This window comes from Orycteropus afer, unplaced genomic scaffold (genome assembly GCF_000298275.1).
Source record: "Orycteropus afer afer isolate SDZICR_OR568_19922 unplaced genomic scaffold, OryAfe1.0 scaffold00444, whole genome shotgun sequence".
Classification (NCBI taxonomy): domain Eukaryota; kingdom Metazoa; phylum Chordata; class Mammalia; order Tubulidentata; family Orycteropodidae; genus Orycteropus; species Orycteropus afer.
In genome coordinates, this window is record NW_006922031.1 from 1,076,677 (window position 1) to 1,088,332 (window position 11,656).

Genomic DNA, 11,656 nt, shown 5'->3' on the forward strand with positions numbered 1-11,656 from the left:
AACATGGTATCCCTTGTTCCATATCCTCTTCTGAATCCATCTTGCATTTCTGGCAGTTCCCTGTCAATATATTGCAGCAACTGTTTTTGAATTATCTTCAGCAAAATTTTACTTGCTTGTGATATTGATGATATTGTTTGATAATTTCCACATTCTGCAGGATCACCTTTCTTCAGAATGGTACAAATATGGATCTCTTCCAGTCAGTTGATGTGGTAGCTGTCTCCTAAATTTCTTGGCATAGACAAGTAAGTGTATCTAAGGAGGCATTTGTTAGTTGAAACATCTTAATGGTTATTTTATCATTTCCTAGAGCCTTGTTTCTCACCAATTCCTTCAGTGCAGCTTCAACTTCTTTCCTCAGTACCCTTGGTTCTTGATCATATGCCACCTCCTGAAAATGATGAACATCAATCAATTCTTTTTGGAACAGTGACTCTGTGTATTCTTTAATCTTCTTTTGATGTTTCCTGCACCATTCAATATTTTGCCCATAGAATCTTTCAATATTGCAACTGGAGGCTTGAATTTTTTCTTAAGTTCTTGCAACTTGAGAAATGCTGAACGTGTTCTTATCTATGAAATTATAATTGGCCCCAAACAGCCAAAATGATCTTGAAAAAAAGAAAAAAAAAAAAAAAAAAAACAGGAAGACTCATTTTGATTTCTGAATTTACTATACAGCTGCAGTAATCAAAGCTATCTGTATTGGTATAATAATAGACACATATACAAACAGAATATATATGAGAGTCCAGAAATAAACCCACACAACTAATATCAATTGATCTTCAATAAGGGTTAAGTTCATTCAAATGAAAAAGAATAGTTTCTTCAATAAAAGGTGCTGGGATAACTGCATTTTCAGAAGCAAGAGAAAGAAGCTGATACATACACACTACATAGAAAAAGAATTCAAAATTACATTCAGTCTAAATGTAAGCATAAAATCCATAAAACTCTTGCAAGAAAATCTAGGGATTAAGTCTTCAGGACCTGGTTTTGGACTTCTTAGATATAACATCAAAACAAAAGCAACAAAAGACAAATTCAATGAATTGGACTTCATCAAAATAAAAACTTTTGTGAATCAATGGAGTTTATCAACAGAATGAAGAGATAACATAAAGAATCTTGACAAATATTTGTGAACTATAAACCTGGTAAGGGTTTAATATCCAGAATAGATAAAGAACCCCTATAATTTAAGAACAAAAACATATACAAACCATTTGAAAAATGAGCAAAAGAGTAGAAACATTACACCAAATAAATTACACAAATGGTCAGTGTTATGCAAATGGATCAGTTAGCACATGAAAAAATACTCGAGATCAGTAGAAATTTAACCAAAGCAAACCCACTGCTGTAAAGTTGTTCCAACTCATAGACACCCTTTAGCACAGATTAGAACTGTATCATAGGGTTTCCAAGGCTTTTTTTTTTTTTTTTTTTTTTTTGTGGTTAATAATTAGAAACATTTATTAAGCACCAAGAGTATACTGCAGTCATTGCTATATGAAAACATAATTGTTGATATAGTATCCCTGCCATGAAACTTAAAATCTAAAATGAAATATCTCAAAATATCCTAAACTTACAAATGGCTATTTTGGCAAATGGCTGAGGCAAGATAACAGATTATTTTGGATGCAGTGTTAATAACGCTTTGACTATGATCCAAAGAATGTTTTAATTGTACCAGAATGTGTTTCTGAATTATATTAGGCTTGCTAAGAAAACGAGCATTTAGAAATTAGGTTAAAAAATGAATTATTTCAAATTGTCCAGAAACCAAAAAACACTTCCTTCTGTAGAGTGGGTTGTGGGTAGGACTTCAAATAAAGAGATGCTTACTGGCATGAGTTTTCAGTAGCCGGGGCAAGCCTCACAAAAAATATTATGAAATAGATCAAGTCTGTCTTCTATTCCATTTATAACTTTTCAACTTCTTCATTCATTTCCACCTATAAAGGCTCTAATGATGTCCCTATGTTGTTGTTGTTGTTATGTGCTGTCGAGTCGTACCCGACTCATAGCGACCCCTCCTTGGGTTTCCGAGGCAGTATCACTACGGAAGTAGATTGACCCATCTTCCTTCTGAGGAGTGGCTGGTGTATTTGAACCGCCAGCCTTCTAGTTAGCAGTGAAGAAAATGTTCTATCTACATAAACTACCCTAAAATATTAAAGACTTAACAAGCTGAATTTCTAAGAAATATTAATTCACATTTTAAGAGAGGACTGAGCAAAGGCAGCAGTGAGACCTCTGGCTTCAGAAAATGCCTTGCTATGTAAAATATATAAGCAAAGCAGCTGAGTTCAGTTCATGCATCATCAAAGTGATTAAGGATATAGATAAAGGCTTGCTTTTGCGCTTTACTTTTCTGGTGTAGAGGGGTATTTAGCATCAAGAACCTATACTATCCTATTCTGTCTACATCCATAGTACAATACTTAATAAACATTTTCAAAGTTTTCATTGCTGGTCATATATTAGCTGACAAAGGCGCACTCAAGGGATTGTGATTCTTACTGTCAAATGCAAAGATATTTAAACTACTGAGCACATACAGTCTTAAAATACATTGTAGTTTCAATCATTTATGATAATTCTTTGAATTCTAAAAGGACACTAAAAATAATCTGTTTGAAAACAGAATTTACTCAGTAAAGTGCATGCACATTTTTTTTTTTTTTAATGCATGCAAATATTTTAATGGCAGAGTGGTAGCATCCTGAGATTTCTTATGGCAAAACAGTATTTTAGTAGTTTTTGGAAAAATCAGCAACTTTCATTTTAGAAGTCTATCTTGGGTAACTTTTTTTTTTAAATGATAACATAGCAGCAATAACATTTTTTAAATGTTCATAAAGCTTGCTTTATGTAACAAACTTATCCAGAAAGAATGATCCTGAAATTTAAAGATATATATTTTTTTTAAATAAAGTAGAATAACTCACTATTTCTGACCTAAAAGTAACACTTTTAACATCCCTCTTCCAAGTTGAAAGTGTCATTTCCCCCTCTGTTTACCTTATTTATGCTAAATAAAATGATCCTGAAACTTTAGGATTAATTTTAATAAAGTATAATAATTCACTACTTTTAACATCCTTCTTCCAATATAAAAGTGTCATTTACAGATGTTATTTATACTAAATAAAATCCAATTAATTATGAGATTGGAAACAGAAAACCTGAAACAATTACATATCAACATAAATCTTTCTAATAAGATGACAAGTTAATTTCAATGGGTTTGTATGAAAAAACTGAGAAACAAAATTAAATATAATCAGCACTGTGATAAATGAATTTGGGTATATAAAGCTCAATCAATGCACTTATTTTTAGTTGATATTGTACCAAACAGCTAGAATTCCTGATTAAAATATATGTTTTTCTAAGGCAAGGCAAATTTGATTATGCATAAAGCACACATATTAGCATGATTATAAAGACAATATGAAGAATAAATACACATACACTTTTTTTAAGAGCTATATTCCAAGCTACATAAAATTTAATTTCATGTCCTAATGTGAGTCTACATCTTTGATATTAAAATTAGGAGCATATTTGCTGTAATACATTAAAAAATACTTCATTTGTCCAATATTGTAAAGTATACTGTATTTCAAATGCTGGGTAGAAAACTTCTGCACAAAATTTAAAAAGGTATACTATTAATTAGCTATAACTACTGTTAAGTATTACTGTTAGTATATGAAGGAAGAAGTTTACAAGAGCAAAACATAAAACTAAGCATAATTATTGCATGTAACAAAAATGTAACAAAACCAAGTATTTCTGAATACATTTGTTTCTTGTTTTAGTAATCTTTATGTCTTTTCTTCAGCTATTAATTTGACAAACATGCTAAATTTGTAACAGATTTATTTATATTGGTATAATATTTTTCTTTCTTATACTTTCTCCTAATAGCAATTGGAAGTAATTTTCTCCTGAATACAAAGTGAAAATATTTTTATATTTTTATCTGTGTCATGTAAAAGTTGACTCCTTACTTGCACTTTATCAAGTTGTATTTAATTTTTTTTGGACCTTAATTAATATTTAGCCATGTGATTTTGCTATTAAGTATAGTGTGCATGTCAATAAATTGGTAAGGATTAACAAAAGCAAATCCTGATTTCAGCTGTGCTTTAAATACATTACATTAACTTTTTTTCTTAGTTATAAAAAAAAAGAGATGAAGAAAACCTGTATGTCTCCTTCAGTCTCAACTGTGTTGAGAAAGAGCTTTAAATAAAGATGGATTAAGTCAAGTAATGTTGGTGATTTCTTATCTTTGCCTGGAAGGAAAAAAGTAAAATAAAGGCAACTACTTCCTCCCCAAGGTCTCAGCTAGTTTCTTAAGTCTTTTCTTCAGCTCCGCTGGAAAATTCTCATAGTACTTCTTACAGACTGGTTTCATGTCAAACTCCACAAACTTATTCTAAAGTGTTAATTTAGTGCTTCAGGTAGAACAGTTGACGCGTCAGGCCTTCTTAAAATCAGAAATAACATCACCTTCAATAACACGGTTAAAATGGAAATAAACATCACCAAATAGCTGGTTTCACAGTATGCCAGGCTCTTCCTCTCATAATGGCGATGTCCAAGAAATGGCTTTTCACACTTGGCACAAACGAAGTGCTGCACATGCCACTGCTTGCCCATGGCATTTACCACATGCCCTTCAATGGGTCGTCGACAAGCGCCACAGATGGGGACTCCCCGTGGCATGGCAAGCAGTATAGTTCGCCTTTCAGCTCCCGGGCATCATCAGTCAGTTCCTTCCTGCAGTTGGCACAGTTGAAATGATCTGGATGGTAAGGGTCATTCTTAAATATCAGCGGCTTTTCATCAATGATGGCATGGCATTTCTGGCAAATGTATTTCCTAAGGTCTCTGGCTTTCTCACAATTATGACAGGGGCGACACAGACGTCCTCCTGCATTCTTGACAAACCCTGTATCTGCCAAAATTTCCTCACAGTGGAAACACTCGGGATGCCAGCTGTTATTCACGGCTTTAATAACTCTGCCGATGATGAATTCACCACACTGATGACAGCAAGGAGCAAAAAGCACCTGAAAATCATGTTACATCCTTCCTTCAAATTCATAGAAAAGTTCATCTGGGAACTGCTAGAAGCACTGCGCACATACAAAGCACTGCTCATGGTACAGCTCGCCATTACTGTTCACGATCTTCTCAGCGGGTGCAAAACCTCCCTTACAGCATGCACAAGTTGCATTGGCCTTCTTGCTGTTGGTCATTACTGTTGCGACACCCAGCATCTTTTCGCTGCTCCGGGGCCATTGCGGATGCGGCCCTCTCATCCAGCACCCTGGCTGCAGAAGGGCACTCGGAGTTTGTCCTCCTTTCCGTCACTCTGCGGTCTGGTGGGCAGGCGCTTGTCAAATGGGAGCTGCGAAGACTAGGCCGAAGTCGGAAGGAGACCAGTTCCTTGGAGCAGGAAGCGAAGGCGGGGAAAGGAAGGTGGGGAAGGGGCGAGGAGACAGCCGCCGCCACCACCACCTTCCGCCCGGAGCAAATGGAGGAGCCTGTAAATCTTTACGGAAACACACTGCCATATCTTTCTCCTGTTGTTATCATGTGCCATCGAGTCGGCTCCATGAGCCCTCCTTGGGTTTCCCAGACAGTATCAGGAGTGGCTGGTGGGTTTGAACCTCCCGCCTTCTGGTTAACAGTCAAGTGCCTTAGGCACTATGCTATCAGAGCTCCTCATCTTTCCCCTAGGCAGTGTCTTATGAGTTCCAACCACTGGCCTTTAGGTTACCAGCACAGTACTGTAAACACTGCCACCACCAGGGCTCCTTCATTAGTCATTAAAAATAAAAATAAAAAATAAATCAAATCACCGCCATCTAGTAAATTCTAACTCATAGCAACCCCCTTTGTGTTTCAAGGCAGTAAATATTTATGGAAGTACATTGCCCAGCCTGCCTTCCATGGAGTGGCTGATGGGTTTGAACCGCCGACCTTCTGGCTGGCAGTCAAATGCCTTAGACACTACGCCACGAGATCTCCTTTCATTAGTCATTGTTATTGTTACGTGCCGTTGAGTCGGACTCACAGCGACCCCCTCCTTGGGTTTCCGAGGCAGTATCACTATGGAAGTAGATTGCCCCGTCTTCCTTCCAGTAGTGGCTGGTGGGTTTGAACCGCCAGCCTTCTGGTTAACAGTCAAGTGCCTTAGGCACTACGTCACCAGAGCTTCTTCATTAGTTGTTAGGTAAATGCAAATTAAAACCATAATAAAATACCATTTCACCCCCACTAGGATGGCTATTATCAGAAAATGGAGAACAACTGCTCACATAGATGCGTGGGAATTGGAACCTTCATCTATTGTGGGTAGGAATATAAAATGGTGCAACTGGTGTAGAAAACAATTTGATAGTTTCTCAATAACTTAAAAATAGAATTACCAAAAAATCTAAAACCAAACCCATTGCCATCAAGTTGATTCCAACTCATGGTGCCCTCAATGTTTTACAGAGTGTAATTGAGCTCCGTAAGTTTTTCATGGCTGTCATTGTTAGGAAAGCACATCACTAGGTCTGTTCTTTCTCTGGAGCTGCTGGATGGGTTTGAACTTCTAACCATTCACTTAGTAACCGAACATAAACTGCTTGTGCCAACCAGGGAATCTACTTACCATATACCTGAAATTTCACATTTATTCCTATACTCAAAAGACTTGAAAATGAGGAGGCATAGATATTTGTACATTTTGATTTTTTTCAAGTATTCAGAAATAAATTTCAATAAATAATAACTAAATATATACTTACTAATGAAACATTTCCTGAAAATTTCAGTTGTCTGCTTGTACCATCAATTTGTACTCAGTAAATATTTAATAAATACTATAATCCTTCATCTGATGTAATCAGGAAATTAGCTCTTCCGGAAAAGAGACTTAACTAGATAATTTAAAATTCTGTTTGTACAAATAACAAGCCACTTCTTTATTCATGATTTATTTTAGAAACGTAACCACCTAAGATGCACTGCTTATATCTCCACCTTCTGTCCAGAGTGTAGGCATCTGTACTTAGCTATTTTTAGAGGATATAAGAAATGTGTCCTGGTAACTGTGCTGTGGTGTATACATTAAACACACACACATGCACGCACATGCACACACACATACATATGAATACATAAGGGACCCCAAATAGCCAAAATGATCTTGAAAAAGAAGAACAAAACAGGAGGACTCATATTTTTTTTTTCTTATTTCTAAATTTACTGTAAAGCTGCCGTAATCAAAGCAATCTGGTATTGGTATAATAATAGACACATATACAAATAGAATACATATGAGAGTCCAGAAATAAACTCATACAACTAAAGTCAATTGATCTTCAATATGGGTTAAGTTCATTAAAATAAAAAGAATAGTCTCTTTTTGTATATGTATGTGTGTGTGTGTGTGTGTGTGTATGTATATGTGTATGTATATGTATTTATGTATGTATGTATGTGAGCTTAGTGCCTAAGGCATTTGGCTATTAACTAGAAAGTTGGTGGTTCAAATCTACCAGCCACTCCTCAGAAGGAGGACTGGGCAATTTACTTCTGTAGAGACACCACCTCAGAAACCTACGGAGGGGTCACTATGAATCAGAATCAACAGGATGGCATTGAGTTTGGTTTTTGGCTTTTGTACATATATATACATACCTAGTCTCCAAACCAGAATTTTAAAGATGAATAATCTGAGATTTATAAAGAGTAAATAGCATTGTACAAAATTTAAAAGTTGAGATATGAAAGAGTGGGCTCTGAACTTAAATCTATCTGATACAAAATTTTCAAACCTACCTTCATCTGCAAACATAAAAAAAAAAAAAATTAAATACAATTACTTCTAAATTTACTGAAGTAAAAACATCATTTGGAAAATGCATATTGTTAGCTGTTACTGAGTCTATTCCTGCTCACAGCAACCCTGTGTGTGTGCAGTAAAACTGTGCTCAGTAGGTTTTCAAGGCTTTGACTTTTGGGAAGCAGATCACCAGGTCTGTTTCCCAATGTGCCTCTGGGTAAACCACCTTCTTTTCCACTAGTGGTCGAACTTTTAACTATTTGCACTACATGAAACCAAAAGGAGCAAAAAACCTCATAAAATGAAAGTTGAATGGATTATTCTCTGACATTGATAATTACACAATTTTCTATTTATACAGGTAGAACCATGACACATATCCTTGCCAAACAACTACAAATGTATATAATTTTTAAAAACATGTCCATAAGGTAAAATGTTTTAACAATCAATGGTTTAGAAATACACATATATATAGGAAATAAAGGGTAGTTTTATAAAATATGACTGCTCACTTATTTTATGAATGTAATTTTGTTGATTCAGCTCATTTTGATTTTTTTTGTTGTTGTTCATTAACTGACTTTTTTAGAAAAAAAGGAAGCCTGCATTTTACTTTCCTTTAACTTTCATTTTGTGCATTTTTTAAAATAGATATTTACTAAAGACTTAATATGAATTAGGGAATAGACTTTTAATCTACAGTTAAATGCACAGTATTGATAATTCCCTTCATCCCAAGTTGAATTCTCTTAGGTCTGAAGCTTAAAATCATGCTTCTTTTTGTGAGACAATCTTTGGTTCACATCAATTTGTCAATTTAAAATTAAAATATCTTGTGAGAAAGTTCCCTGCTCTTGGCAAAGGATTTGAAGCTTTATTTGGAATATTAGTAAATGTCTCTGAATCTGGGTTTATTGATTCCACATGATTAAGGCCCTATGTAGTTAAAATACACAGGGATTACTACTCCAAGAAAAATGCCCACCTCTTTTTATATTTGAATATCTTCCCAGATGAACTTCAATGTGTCTTTTAAGCAAGTTTCTAAGTTTATTTTCACCTCACATTTTTCTGTTCTCTATCAGGTGTGTGTCCCCATGCATTTCCTATTGGGAGATTTGTGTGATTCTTTACTTATTTATACAGAATATTTTATATCCACCTTTTAAGTGTATTTTTACTTCAAAAGTTAGTATTTATGTTTCAAAAGTTAGTATTTATGTTTGAGGTCATATACACAACATGGGTTTCAATAGTACCTTACTATTACCTTGCTTGAATTATATCAACATTTGCAATTCATCAAGAATGATACCAGAGCAACCTAAGAATAAAGATCTGTAATTTTCAACTTTGGCCATGTAATATTAAACCCACTGCCACTGAGTTGATTCTGACACATAGTGGTGCCATAGGATAGAGTAGAACTGCCCATAGGGTTTCCAAGGCTGTAATGTTTCACGAAAGCAGACTGCCTCATCTTTCTCCCATGAAGCAGCTGGTGACTTCAAACCACTGATCTTTCGGTTGGCATCTGAATGCTTTAAACTCCGTGCCACCAGAGCTCCTTAAAAGGTAGAGAGAGAAAAAAAAAAAAAAAAACACCTCAGCGTCATCCAGTCAGATCCGACTCATAGCAACCCCTCCTTGGATTTCCGAGGGGGTATCATTATGGAAGTAGATGGCCCGACTATTCTTCCGAGGAGTGGCTGGTGGGTTTGAACCGCTAGCACTTTGTTTAGCAGTCAAATGCCTTAGGCACTATGCCACCAGAGCTCCCAAGAGGCAGCACAGCAGATAGTAAATATCATAAGATTTAATTTTGTAAAGGGAGCTCTGGTGGCATAGTGCCTAAAGCATTTGACTTCTACCTAGAAGGCTGGCGGTTCAAACCCACCAGCTACGCTTCAGAAGAAAGACTGGGCAATCTATTTCCTTAGTGATACTGCCTCGGAAACCCAAGGAAGGGTCGCCACGAGTAAGATTCCACTCCACGGCAGTGAGTTGGTTTTTTTTTTTTTAATGTTGTAAAAGATTAAAGATTAAAACGTAGCTCCCATGGTGTTAAAAGTAAGAGTTCTTTAACTACGACAGAACTATTTAACTAAATTCCAGTTGTCTATAATATACTAGGATTATTTAAATTAAAGTTTATTTTACAGTTTTAGAGTACAGGAATACCTCATTTTGCTGTGCTTTCCTTTATTGTGCTTCAAGATACTTCATTTTTCACAAATTGGATGTTTGTGGCACCCTGCATTGAATAAGTCCATCAGAGGAATTTTCCCAACAGCATGTGCTTGCTCTGTGGCTCTGTGTCACATTTGATAATTCTCACAATTTTTCAGACTTTTTCATAATGTTATTTCATCCTTAACAGACTACAACATAGAATAAACATCATTTTTATATGCACTGGGAAATAAAAAAATTCATATAACTCACTTTATGCAATATTTACTTTATCGTGGTGGTCTGCAACTGGTCCCTCAGTATCTCTGAGATATGCCCTGCACAAATTCTAATAAATACATCATAGAAATACACATTTATACATGTATGCAGTCAATTATGTTATTAATATTTCCAGTTTTTCTCATTTCACTTTTACGTATTTTATTTCTCTTTATCTTGCTTACTCAAATGTTCAATTTCACTTTTCTTTTATTATATCAGAATTTTTAAGTTTGGCTTTATGTATTTCATATCATCCTTTGTCAAATTGAAAAGGTCAGAATCTCTATACCTAAGGTAACAATTGTACCTGATACCAATAAAAAGTGAGCTACATTGAAATGTTTAATACTTAATGATGTTATTTGAATTCCAAATGGTAATATACATATTGACATTGTAATTTTATTGTTTTTCTGACTGCTTGATACATTATCATCTATTATTGCTTAAGGCATTTGACTGATAAACAGAAGCCTGGCGGTTCAAACCCACCAGACACTCCTTGGAGGGAAGGTTGGGTAATCTACTTCCATAGTGATACCGCCTCAGAAACCCGAGGAGGGATCGCTATGAGTTGGGTCTGACTCCACAGCAGTGCATTCTTTAGTTCTTTGGTTATTATTGTATTGGGAATTTAACATTCCATTCTGATTTTGTTTTACATAAGTAGCTTATATTTTAAAAGAAATACAAGGATAAACCCTTTATTATTATTATTATTTATTTTTTTATTATTGAGATGTCTTAGGAAGGAAGGTTGGGCAATCTACTTCCGTAGTGATACTGCCTCGGAAACCCAAGGAGGGGTCGCTATGAGTCGGGGCCCACTCGATGGCACATAACAACAACAACAACAGTAGAACTTACATAGCCAGTTGCTATTGAGTTGATTCCAACTCATGGAGACCCCGTGTGAGGCAGAGTAGATATGTGTTCCACAGGGTTTTCAATGGCTGATTTTGAGAATAGAATACCTTGCCTTTTTTCTGAGACACTTTTGGATGTACTCAAGCTGACAACCATTTTGTTAGCAGCTGCGTGCTTAACTGACACTTAAGAACTCCATCTTGGGACTTTTGTAAGAGTCTCCATTCTCAGTCTTTTTGTTTATTGATAATATGTTACTTTCCTTATTCTGTTCTAGTAATTATTAGGATATTTTGCTTTACTGTTTTAAAAGTAGTAGGGTTTTCACATTTTTGAAATAACCAAACAGATAATTAATGGCATGATCATTTTTATATTTAGGGAATTTTTGTCTTCCCTCTCAATTGTTATAAAGGGGTGTGTGTGTGCATGTGTGTGTGTATAATATATATATATATA

General features: G+C 35.3%; 1 pseudogene; it reads right to left on the reverse strand.

Moving 5' to 3' along the window:
* Positions 1-4,348: 4,348 nt before the first annotated feature.
* Positions 4,349-5,309, reverse strand: LOC103208498 (annotated as a pseudogene).
* Between the last annotated feature and the right edge of the window lie 6,347 nt (positions 5,310-11,656).